Raw genomic sequence first — 12,515 nt, 5'->3', positions numbered from 1 at the left:
TCTTTAGCATGTTATTTAACCTCCATGTATTTGTGTTCTTACCTGATTTTTTTCCTATGGTTGACATCTATTATGTGTTGCATAATGGTATAGTTGGAAAAGATGTATCTAATGGCATCCATCTTTTTAAATTTGTTGAGACTTGTGGCCTAATATGTGATCTCTATTCTGGAGGATGTTCCATGTGCACTTGGGAAGAATGTGTATTCTACTCTTTTAGGATAGAATGTTGTGGATCTATCTGTTAAATCTATCTGGTCCATTGTGTCATTCAAAGCCATTGTTTCCTTGTTGTTTCTGTTTGGATGATCTGCCCATCAACATTAGTAGAGTGTTAAACTCTTGTATTATTACTGTATTACTATCAGTTACTTCCTTTGAGTTTGTTATTAACTGCTTTAGGTATTTTGGTGCTTCCATATTTGGTGCATAAATACTTACTATTTTATAATTTCTTTTTGGCTTGTCCCCTTTATTAGCATATATTATCCCTCTTTCTCTCTTGTTATAGTCTTTTTAGTCACACCTGTGCCTTTGAATGGAGCATTTAGTCCATTTACATTGTAATTATTGAGAGGTATGTTTTTATTGCCATTTTGTTCTTATTTTGTGGTTGTTTTGGTTGTTTTTGTTCTTCTCCAATCCTTTCATCTCTTGCTTCTTTTATGGGTTATTGGCTTTTTTGGTGATATACTTGGATTCCTTTCTCTTTATGGTTTGAGATCAGTTACTGGTTTTAGATTTGCAGTTACCATTTGGTTTCTATATAACAATTTCTGCATATAGCAGTCTATATTAAGTTATCATTTTTTCTTTTTTTAAATGATGTATTTATTTTTTAAATTTACATCCAAGTTAGTTAGCATATAGTGCAACGATGATTTCAGGAGTAGATTCCTTAATGCCGCTTAACCATTTAGCCCATCCCCCTTCCCACAATCCCCCCCCCCCAGTAACCCTCTGTTTGTTCTCCATATTTAAGAGTCTCTTATATTTTGTCTTCCTCCCTGTTTTTATATTATTTTTGCTACCCTTCCCATATGTTCATCTGTTTTGTATCTTAAAGTCGTCATATGAGTGAAGTCATATGATATTTTTCTTTTTTCTTTTTTTTAAAGTTTTTTTAATGTTTTTATTTATTTTTGAGACAGAGACAGGGCATGAGCAGGGGAGGGGCAGAGAGAGAGGGAGACACAGAATCTGAGGCAGGCTCCAGGCTCTGAGCTGTCAGCACAGAGCCCGACGTGGGGCTCAAACTCACAGAGTGTGAGATCATGACCTGAGCTGAAGTCGGATGCTAACTGACTGAGCCACCCAGGTGCCCCTGATATTTGTTTTTCTCTAATTTCCCTTACCATAATAACCTCTAGTTCCATCCATGTAGTTGCAAATGGCAAGATTTCATTCTTTTTGATTGCCAAGTAATACTCCATTGTATGTGCATACCACATCTTCTTTATCCATTCATCCATTGATAGACATTTGGGCTCTTGTTATACTTTGGCTATTGTTGATACTGATGCTATAAACATTGGGGTGCATGTGTCCCTTCAAAACAGCATACCTGTATCCCTTGGATAAATACCTAATAGTGCATTTTCTCAGTTGTATGGTAGTTCTATTTTTAATTTTTGAGGAACCTCCATACTGTTTTCCAGAGTGGCTGCACCAGTCTGCATTCCCACCAGTAGTGCAAAAGAGATCCTCTTTCTCTGCATCCTCGTCAACATCTGTTGTTGCCTGAGTTATTAATGTTAGCCATTCTGACAGATGGAAGGTGGTATCTCATTGTGGTTTTCGTTTGTATTCCCCTGATGATGAGTGATGTTGAGCATTTTTTTTCATGAGTCAGTTGGCCATCTGGATGTCTTCTTTGGAGAAGTGTCTATTCATGTTTTTTGCCCATTTCTTCACTGGATTACTTGTAGATTTTGGTTACCAACCCTTTATCTGATAGGTCATTTGTAAATATCTTCTCCCATTTCATTCGTTGCCTTTGGTTTTGCTGATTGTTTCTTTTGCTGTGCAAAAGCTTTTTATTTTAATGAGGTGCCAATAGTTCATTTTTGCTTTAGTTTCTCTTGCCTCTGGAGATGAGTAAGAACCTGCTGCAGTGAAGGTCAAAGAGGTTTATGCCAGCTTTCTCCTCGAGGATTTTGATGGCTTCCTGTCTTAACATTAGGTATTTCGTCCATTTTGGCTTTATTTTTGTGTATGCTGTAAGAAAGTGGTCCAGGTTCATCTTTCTGGATGTCACTGTCCAGTTTTCCCAGCACCACTTGCTGAAAAGACTGTCTTTATTCCATTGGATATTCTTTCCTGCTTTGTCAAAGATTAGTTGGCCATACGTGTGTGGGTCCATTTCTGGGTTCTCTATTCTGTTCCATTGATCTGAGTGTCTCGTTTTGTGCCAGTATTATACTGTCTTGATGATTACAGTTTTGTAATACAGCTTGAAGTCTGGGAGTGTGATGCCTCCAGCTTCGGTTTCCTTTTTCAAGATGGCTTTGGCTATTCAGGGTCTTTTCTGGTTCCACACAAATTTTAGGATTATTTGTTCTAGCTCTGTGAAGAATGCTGGTGTTATTTTGATAGGGATTGCATTGAATATGTAGATTGCTTTGGGTAGTATCAACATTTTAACAATGTTTGTTCTTCCTATCCAGGAGCATGGAATCTGTTTCCATTTTTTTGTGTCTTCTTCAATTTGTTTCATAAGCTTTCTATAGTTTTCAGTGTATAGGTTTTTCACCTCTTTGGTTAGATTTATTCCTAGGTATTGTATGGTTTTTGGTGCAACTGCAAATGGGATCGATTCCTTGATTTCTCTTTCTGTCGCTTCATTGTTGGTGTATAAGAATCCAACCGATGTCCTGTGCGTTGATTTTATATCCTGCAACTTTGCTGAATTCATGAATCAATTCTAGCAGGTTTTGGTAGAATCTTTTGGCTTTTCCATATAGAGTACCATGTCATCTGCAAAGAGTGAAAGTTTGACCTCCTCCTGGCCGATGTGGATGCCTTTTATTTCTTTGTGTTGTCTGATTGCAGAGGCTAAGTCTTCCAATACTATGTTGAATAACAGTGGTGAGTGTGGACATCCCTGTCTTGTTCCTGACCTTAGGGGGAAAGCTGTCAGTTTTTCCCCATTGAGGATGATATTAGCATTGGGTCGTTCATATATGGCCTTTATGATCTTGAGGTATGCTCCTTCTATCCCTACTTTCTTGAGGGTTTTTATCAAGAAAGGATGCTGTATTTTGTCAAATGCTTTCTCTGCATCTATTGAGAGGATCATATGGTTCTTGTCCTTTCTTTTATTGATGTGATGAATCACGTTAATTGTTTTATGGATATTGAACCAGCCCTGCATCCCAGGTATAAATCCCACGTGGTCGTGGTGAATAATTTTCTTAATGTATTGTTGGATCCGGTTGGCTAATATCTTGTTGAGGATTTTTGCATCCATGTTCATCAGGGAAATTGCTCTATAGTTCTCCTTTTTAATGGGGTCTCTGTCTGGTTTTGCAATCAAGGTAATGCTGGCTTCATAGGAAGAGTTTGGAAGTGTTCCTTCCATTTCTATTTTTTGCAATACCTTTAAGAGAATAGATGTTAAGTCTTCTTAAATGTTTGGTAGAATTCCCCTGGAAAGCCATCTGGCCCTGGACTCTTGTTTTTGGGAGATTTTTGGTTATTAATTTGATTTCCTTACTGGTTATGGGTCTGTTCAAATTTTCTATTTCTTCCTGTTTCGGTTTTGGTAGTCTATATGTTTCTAGGAATTTGTCCATTTCTTCCAGATTGCCCATGTTATTGCATATAATTGCTCATAATACTCTCTTATTATTGTTTTTTTTTAATTTTTTTAACGTTTATTTTTGAGACAGAGACAGAGCATGAACAGGGAAGGGTCAGAGAGAGGGAGACACAGAATCTGAAACAGGCTCCAGGCTCTGAGCTGTCAGCACAGAGCCTGACGCGGGGCTCAAACTCACTGACCGCGAGATCGTGACCTGAGCCTAAGTCGGCCGCTTAACCGACTGAGCCACCCAGGCGCCCCCTCTTATTATTGTTTTTATTTCTGTTGTGTTGTTTGGGATCTCTCCTCTTTCATTCTTGATTTTATTTATTTGGGTCCTTTCCTTTTTCTTTTTGATCAAACTGGATAGTTGTTTATCAATTTTGTTAATTCTTTCAAAGAACCAGCTTCTGGTTTCATTGATCTGTTCTACTTTTTTGTTTGTTTGTTTGTTTGAATAGCATTAATTTCTGCTCTAATCTTTATTATTTCCTGTCTTCTTTTGGTTGGGGGTTTTATTTGCTGTTCTTTTTCCAGCTCCTTAAGGTGTAAGGTTAGGTTGTGCATCTGATAGCTTTCTTCCTTCTTTAGGAAGGCCTGGATTGCTATATACTTCCCTCTTACCACCACCTTTGCTGTGTCCCAGAGGTTTGGGGCTGTGGTATTATCATTTTCATTGGCTTCCATGTACTTCTTAATTTCCTCTTTAACTTCTTGGTTAGCCCATTCATTCTTTAGTAGGATGTTCTTCAGTCTCCAAGTATTTGTTACCTTTCCAAATTTTTTCTTGTGTCTGATTTCAAGTTTCATAGTGTTGTGGTCTGAAAATATGCATGGTATGATCTCGATCTTTTCGTACTTGTTGAGGGCTGATTTGTGTCCCAGTATGTGATCTATTCTAGAGAACGTTCCATGTGCACTGGAGAAGAATGTGTATTCTGTTTTAGAATGAAATGTTTTGAATATATCTGTTAAGTCCGTCTGGTTCAGTATGTTATTCAAAGCCATTGTTTCCTTGTTGATTTTCTGTTTAGATGATCTGTCCATTGCTGTGAGTGGGGTGTTGAAGTTCCCTACTATTATGGTATTATCATCAATGAATTTCTTTATGTTTGTCATCAATTGATTTATATAATTGCATTCCACCACATTTGGAACATAAATGTTTACAATTGTTAGGTCTTCTTGATGGATAGACCCCTTCATTATGATATAATGCCCGTCTTCATCTCTTGTTACAGTCTTTATTTTTAGTTCTAGATTGTCTGATATAAGTATGGCTACTCCTACTTTCTTTTGGTGACCATTAGCCTGATAGATGGTTCTCCACCCCCTTTATTTCAATCTGAAGGTGTCTTTAGGTCTAAACTGGGTCTCTGGTAAACAGCATATAGATGGATCTTGTTTTCTTATCCATTCTGTTACCCTATATCTTTTAATTGGAGCACTTAGTCCATTGACATTTAGAGTGAATACTGAAAGAGGAAATTATTGCCATTATGTTGCCTATAGAGTTGGAATTTCTGGTGGTGTTCTCTGGCCCTTTCTAGTCTTGTTGCTTTTGGTTTTTTGCCCCCCACCCCCCGTCTTTTCTCCCCTCAGAGAGTCCCACTTAAAGTTTCTGGTTTACTGGTCATGGACTCCCTTAATTTTTGTTTGGGAAACTTTTAATCTCTACTTCTGTTTTGAATGACAGCCTTGCTGGATAAAAAATTCTTGGCTGCATATTTTTCCGATTCAACACATTAAATGTATCCTGTCATTCCTTTCTGGCCTGCCACGTTTCTGTGAATAGGTCTACTGCAAACCTGATCTGTCTTCCCTTGTAGGTTAAGGACTTTTTTTCCCTTGCTGCTTTCATGATTCTTTCCTTGCATGAGTGTTTTTTTTAAACACTTTTTTTTAATGTTTATTTATTTTTGAGACAGAGAGAGACAGAGCATGAATGGGGGAGGGTCAGAGAGCGGGAGACACAGAATCTGAAACAGACTCCAGGCTCTGAGCTGTCAGCACAGAGCCCGACGCGGGGCTCGAACTCACGAACCGCGAGATCGTGACCTGAGCGAAGTCGGCCACTCAACCAACTGAGCCACACAGGCGCCCCATGCATGAGTGTTTTTTTAATTTGACATGATATGCCTTGTTGATGGTCAGTTTTTGTTAAATCTAATGGGAGTCCTCTGTGCTTCCTGGATTTTAACGGCTGTGTCTTTCCCCATGTTAGGAAAGTTTTCCACTATGATTTGCTCACGTAACCCTTCTACCCCTTTTTCTCTCTTCATCTTCTGGGACCCATATGATTCTGATGTTATTCCTTTTTAATGAGTCACTGATTTCTCTAATTCGTAAATTGTGCTCTTTTGCCTTAGTCTCCCCCTTTTGTTGGCTTCATTGTCCTGTATATCGTTGATTCGCTGCTCTGCCTCATCCATCCTTACCGCTGTGGCACCATTTGAGACTGCAGTTAAATTATAGCATTGTTTAATTTCATCCTGACTAGGTTTTACTTCTTTTATCTCTGTAGAAAGGGATTCTAATCTATTTTCAACCACACTTAGTGTTCTTATTCTAAATTCTAAATTCTGGTTCAGACATCTTGCTTGTATCTCTGTTGATTAAGTCCCTGGCTGTCATTTCTTCCTGTTGTTTCTTTTGGGGTGAATTCCTTCATTTTGTCATTCTGAAGGAAGTAAAGGAATTAATAAAATTTTTAAAAATTAAAATTAAAAAATTAAAAACACAAAAAAACTTAAATGATGCTACATTTTAGATGTGTTTTGGTCTGGTTGTTGAAAGGCGCTTGATTGGAGAATAAAGGAAAAGATAAGAAATGAAAAAAAAAGAAAAAAAAAGAAAAAAAATTGAAATACTGAAAAAAATAATATAATGAAATAGAATAAAATGAAAAGATGGAAGTAAAGCAGAATTTGAAAATTTACCAAAAAAAAAGTAAAAAAAAAAATAGAATAGAGAAAAAAATAAAGAAAAATATTTTTAATAAAAATGGAGAATAAAAATGATTTTTTTCTCTTCTGTATTCAAGAATAAGAAAAGAAAAAGCAAAAAAAATTCAATAGATGGGCCAGCGAACAGACTGTAATACGATTGAAATCACATTGGTTTCCCCTAGACATCAAACTCTGAAGCACTTTATACTCCATAAGCTAAGCAAGTCGAGAGATGTGTGGTGTTCCTGAAGAGCAACGTTGGCCCAACTGCGAGGGGTTTAGGGTAACAGCTCCGTTCTCCACTAGATGACGCTGCTTAGCTTACTGGGGTGGATTGTTGTGGTGCTTGTAAGGGTGTATGCTCATGTATGGGAGGGATGAAAATGGCATCACCCAGGTACCCAGTCTCTAGTATCAGAACTCTGTTCTCCCTGACCAGTAATTACTCACCCCTCCTTTGTCTCTGGCTTCCGTCTACTCCCCTTTTACTGTCCATGACCAGTCCGTCAGGTTTCCAGGCAGCATCTCCCTCTTGAGTTTTTTTCTCAGATGTGGCTGTGTTTCCCAACTCCTCACTTCTGAGGGATTGCAGCTTTGACCCATTCTGACTCTCTTGGGGAGAGTCTGACTGAGCAATGGCCATGTGCCCGACCACCCCCAGGAACGTTCGCAGGACCGTGCTGTTGCTGATGCCCAGAGACTGTGGCTGGGTGCCAGCCTGCCCCAGAAAAAGTTCACATGATTGTGTAGCAGCAGCATTTCAGGGATTATGGTAAATCACAACACATGTCTGGCACCAGGCTTCCCACTTAACGTCCTTGTTCTAGCACCAGTGAATGTGGTTGTTCTCCAGGATCCACTGGGACCTTTGCCTGTGGGGTGGCCACACAGCCTCCACCAGATGTCCTCCCAGGAAGGGAACTGCCTCCCCCCTTGTGGCCCGAGGAACTCTTGAACCTCACTGTCTGCTCTTGGGGATTCGCCCTTTCCACAGAGCACTGCCAGGTATTGAGCTGCAGAGTTTCAGACTCTGCGCTCCCCTTGTTTATAGAGTCTTAATGGAATTTAAATCCTTTCCTTTCTCTTTCTCCCTTTTTTTGTTGAGTCCCTTGTGTATTCTTTCTTTTCTCTCTAGCTGCTTTCAGGCAGGGGGATGCTTTCCCATACTCTCCCCGCCCCCATCTCCATCCTCTCTCCACAAGCAAAAACATCTCCCTGCCCTCCGTGGCTTCTCTCTGCCCCAGTTCATTTCTCTGTGCCAGATATCTGCTGAATTCTGTGGTTCAGGTTATGCAGATTGTTGTGTTAATCCTCAAATCAGTTTTCTAGGTGTGCAGGATGGTTTGGGTTGATCTGGCTATATTTCAGAGACAAGAGACACAAAAAAACCCTTTCATGCTATTCTGCCATCTTGGCCCCTCCCTCTTACATGGATGATCATTTACGTTTGAACTCATTCTTTTCTCCTTCCCATGTTTTAGATATATGGGGTCTTATTTTACATCCATTTACTTTGTGAGTTCCTTGGCTGATATTTTATAAAAATATTCATTTTGACTGCTTTTGTGCTTCCTACTTTCCTACTGTCATTTTTGCACTTTCCTTCCCACCCAAAAAGTCCCCTGTAATATTTCTTGCAGGGCTAGTTTAGCAGTCATGAATTCCTTTAGATTTTGTTTGTCCAGGAAACTCTTTATCTCCCCTTCTATTTTGAATGACAGCCTTGCTGGATAGAGGGTTCTTGGCTAAAGAATTTTTCCTATTCAGCACTTTGAATATATCATGCCACTTCCTTCTTGCTTGGAAACCTTCTGCTTAAAAAAATCCATTGATAGCCTTATGGCGTTTCCCTTTTATGTAACTGTCGTCTTTTGTCTTGGTGCTCTTAAATATTTTTATCACTATTTTGCCATTTTAATCATAATATGTCTTGGCGTGGATCTGCTTTTCTTGATTTTGTTGGGGGCTCTCTGTACCTCTTGGATCAGTATATCTGCTTCCTTCCCCAGATTAGTGGAGTTTTCATCTATTATCTCTTCAAATAAATTTTCTACCCTCTTTTCTCTTTCTTCTTCTAGGATTCATGTAATGGTAATGTTATTATGTGTCATGGAGTCATTGAGATCCCTATATCTATTCTCATTCTGTATAATTCATTTTCTCCCTTTTGTTCAGCTTTATTACTTTCCATTACTTTGTCTTATAGGTTATTAATTCATTCCTCCTCTTCTTCCAGCCAGCTGTTTATTCCATCAGGCATGTTTTTCATTTTGTCTATTAAGCCCTTTATCTCTCTTATGTTGCTCCTTATCTCTGTATTAAGGATCTTATTCATTTTTTCAACTCTTTCCTCAAATCCAGTGACTGTCTTTGTGATCATTGGTTTAAATTCCCTATCAGGCATGTTACTTACGTCTGTTTCACTTAGATCTCTTGCCATGGCTTTGTCCTCTTCTTTCATTTGGAACAAATTCTTCTGTCTTCTAATTTTGCCTAAGTCTCTGTGCCTGCTTCTCTGTGTTAGGAAAGTCTGCTAGTTCTTTTGTTCTTGATGGTAATGGCCTTATGAAGAAGAGGTCCTATTGTGCCCTTCAATGTAGTGTCCCCTATTCCCCAGGGCCTGGCACTTCAGGGACTGTCTCCTATGCATGCTGGTATCTCGTGCTATTATGTCTTCGTTGCCTTATTTTTCAGGCCTGTTGTCTGCAGTGGCTGTCTTTACCTGTTGTGGGCAGTATTTGGTCCCTGTGGTGTTAGTTGACAACTCCAGGGCCACCTTGGGCTTCAGTTTAGTCAGACCAGTGGTTTGCTATGGATGCATTAGCACCAAATTGCAGGGCACTTTCCTCATGTTGCCTCTTGAGAAGTTTTCTTTGGTGAATAGGCCCTAATATCAGACTCCTAAAGTGCAGGAAGGCAGGGCTTTGTCTAAGCAATGTTGGGTAGTGAATGTTGGCACTCAACTGGTTCCTACAGGTGTCCATGTATTTATGCTTGGGTGGGGCATGGATGGGGGTGGTGAGAAGATAAATGGCACCTGCTAGCTCCTTTTTTTCCTGCAGAAGTCCCTCAGGGAACTCTGCCCCTCCCAGATAGGCTCTAAGTTTAGAAAATAATTCTCCCTCCCATATGCCCAAGCACTTTCCAAACTGCTGCTTCTATGCTCTATCTCCCATGGCTGTTTGTGATGCTGTCTCTTTAAGGGTAAGGACTCAGTTCCCTCTTGCCTTTTGGGCTCCTCAGAACTGAGTCTACTGATGTTTAAAATTCTCAGCTTAAGTCCCACTAGTTGTAAGAATTCACTTACACTTCTATTTGCCACTTCTAGTTTTCAAAGGCAAATGTTATGAGGATTTGTCTTCCCCTTGCAGGCTCCCTGGTGTGACGGTCTATTTCTCTCTCTTCTTTGTGCCTGTGTCTTTGTCCCTACTTCAGATGGTCCCACAGGTCCTTTAGCTCCTGACTGTATCTCTGTCCTTCCTCTCCTCTTCTCTAGCTTTTTGGTTGTGGAGTTTGTACTGCCAGGCTTTGGGTCATTTTCTGGGTTATTTACCCCGATGTGAGTGTTATCTACTTGTATCTATGGGACAAGGTGAGCTTAAGGTCCTTCTACTCCACCATCTTCCCAGCCTTCTCTAGGTCTTGTTTTTGTATCCATTCAGTTACCCTATGTCTTTTGATTGGAGCATTGAGTCCATTTACACTTAAAGTAATTACTGATCAGGATGTACTATTGCCATTTTGTTACTTATTTTCTGGTTGTTTTTTTGGTGGTTCTCTGTCACTTTCTTCTTCTCTTGCACTCTTCCCTTTTGGTTTGATGGCTTTCTTTAGTGCTATGCTTGGATTCCTTCCTCTTTATTTTTTGTATATTGTTGATTTTTGATTTGTGGTTACCATTAGGTTCATACGTAACATCTAGTATTATATTAGTTGATGGTTGTTTAAGGTCAAATACAACGTAAAAACACTAAATTTTTCCTCCCTCTCCACATTTTATGTATATCTATTGCAGTCTATATTAGTTAATGGTTGTTTAAGGTCAAACACATTGTGAAAGCACTAAACTTTTATTCCCCTGTCCACATTTATGTATATGATGTCATATTTTACATCTTGTCATATGATGTATTCTTTGACTAGTTGTGGTAGATGCCATTGACTTTACTGCTTTTGTGTTTTAAACTCTTAGGATTGCCCTACCTTTATTACATGTTTGATTTTACATAGAAAATGTTTTCCTTTTATCCTTTTCTTATTTCTAGTTATGGTCTTTTCTTTTCACTGAAAGAGTTCCCTTAACATTTCTTGTATGGCTGACTTAGTGGTGCTGAACTCCTTTAGCTTTTGTTTGTCTGAGAAACTCTTTATCTCTCTTCAATTCTGAATGATAACCTTGCTGGTAGGCATATTCTTAGTTGTAGATTTTTTTTTTCCATTCAGCACTTTGAATATATCATTCCACTCTGTTCTGGCCTGCAAACTTTCTGCTGAACAATTAGCTGATAGCCTTAATGGTGGGGGGGTGGGGGGGGGTTCTTCTCTTATATGTAACTGTTTGATTTTCTCTTGCTGCTTTTAATATTCTCTCTTTGTCATTATTTTTTTCTGCCATTTTAATAATTATGTGTCTTGGTGTGAACCTTCTTGGCTTTACCTTGGCTCTTTGAATCCTGGACCTGGATGCATATTCCTTTCTCCAGATTAGGGAAGTTTTCAGCTATTACTTCTTCAAGTAAATTTTCTGCCCCCTTGTTTCTATTTTCTTTTTCTGGGATCCCTATAATGCAGATGCCACTATGTTTGTCATTTTTCACTTTTTTTTTTCCTGTTAAGCTTGGTTTCATTACCCTGTCTTACAAATCACTGATCCATTCTTCTGCATCCTCTAATCTGCTGTTGATTCCCTTTAGTGTATTTTACATTTCATTTGTTGTATTCTTCCTCTCTGACTGTTTTTTTTTTATATATATATTTTTATCTCCTGTTGGATTTCTTACTGAGTTTATCTACTCTTTTCTCAAGTCAGGAGAGTATCTTTATGGCCATTACTTTGAACTTTTTATCAGGCATATTGCTTATCCAAATTTCATTTAGTTTTTTCCTGTGATTTTTGTCTTATTTCATTTGGGACATATTCCTCTGTCTCTTTATTTTGCCTAATCCTCTGTGTTTATTTCTGTGTACTAGGTAGATAGTTATGTCTCTAATCTTGAAAATAGTGGTCTATACCCTGTAGTACCCTGTAGTACAAACCCCACCTTGTTTACCAAGACCAGATGCTCCAGAGATAGCCCATTGGTATGCTGTAGGCACCCTCCTATTGTGGTTAAGCACAATTCCTATGGACATGCTGGTGGTGTGGACTGGCCCTCAGCCCAGCTGGCTGCAATGATCTTCTTTGCTTGCTGTGGGCACACTGGGCAAGGGTTGATTGCTGAACTGTTGCGAGACCTAGCTGCAGCCTCTGTAAGCTTCCTGGTGGGCAGGGCTGGAATTCAGCCTAGCTGTCTACATTTAGCTCCTGGGACAACTGTAGTACACCAAAGGGCAGGGCTTTCTCCCTACACGGCATGCTAGAAGGCTCAGCAACAGGAAATTCAGGCATATTGATGTGAGGGATTATCTCCCCTGCTCCCCAAGGTAGGTGTCACTTTGGAATGGTGCCATCCCTCCAGGGCTGTCTATCAGGCCTGGTGGGGCAGGAACTGTTTTGGAGCCCACGTGTCTGGGCAGGCTTTTTGGGTGGGATGGGTCTGCAAGGA

Source organism: Felis catus, chromosome A3 (genome assembly GCF_018350175.1).
Source record: "Felis catus isolate Fca126 chromosome A3, F.catus_Fca126_mat1.0, whole genome shotgun sequence".
Classification (NCBI taxonomy): domain Eukaryota; kingdom Metazoa; phylum Chordata; class Mammalia; order Carnivora; family Felidae; genus Felis; species Felis catus.
Note: the sequence above shows the minus strand (reverse complement) of the source record.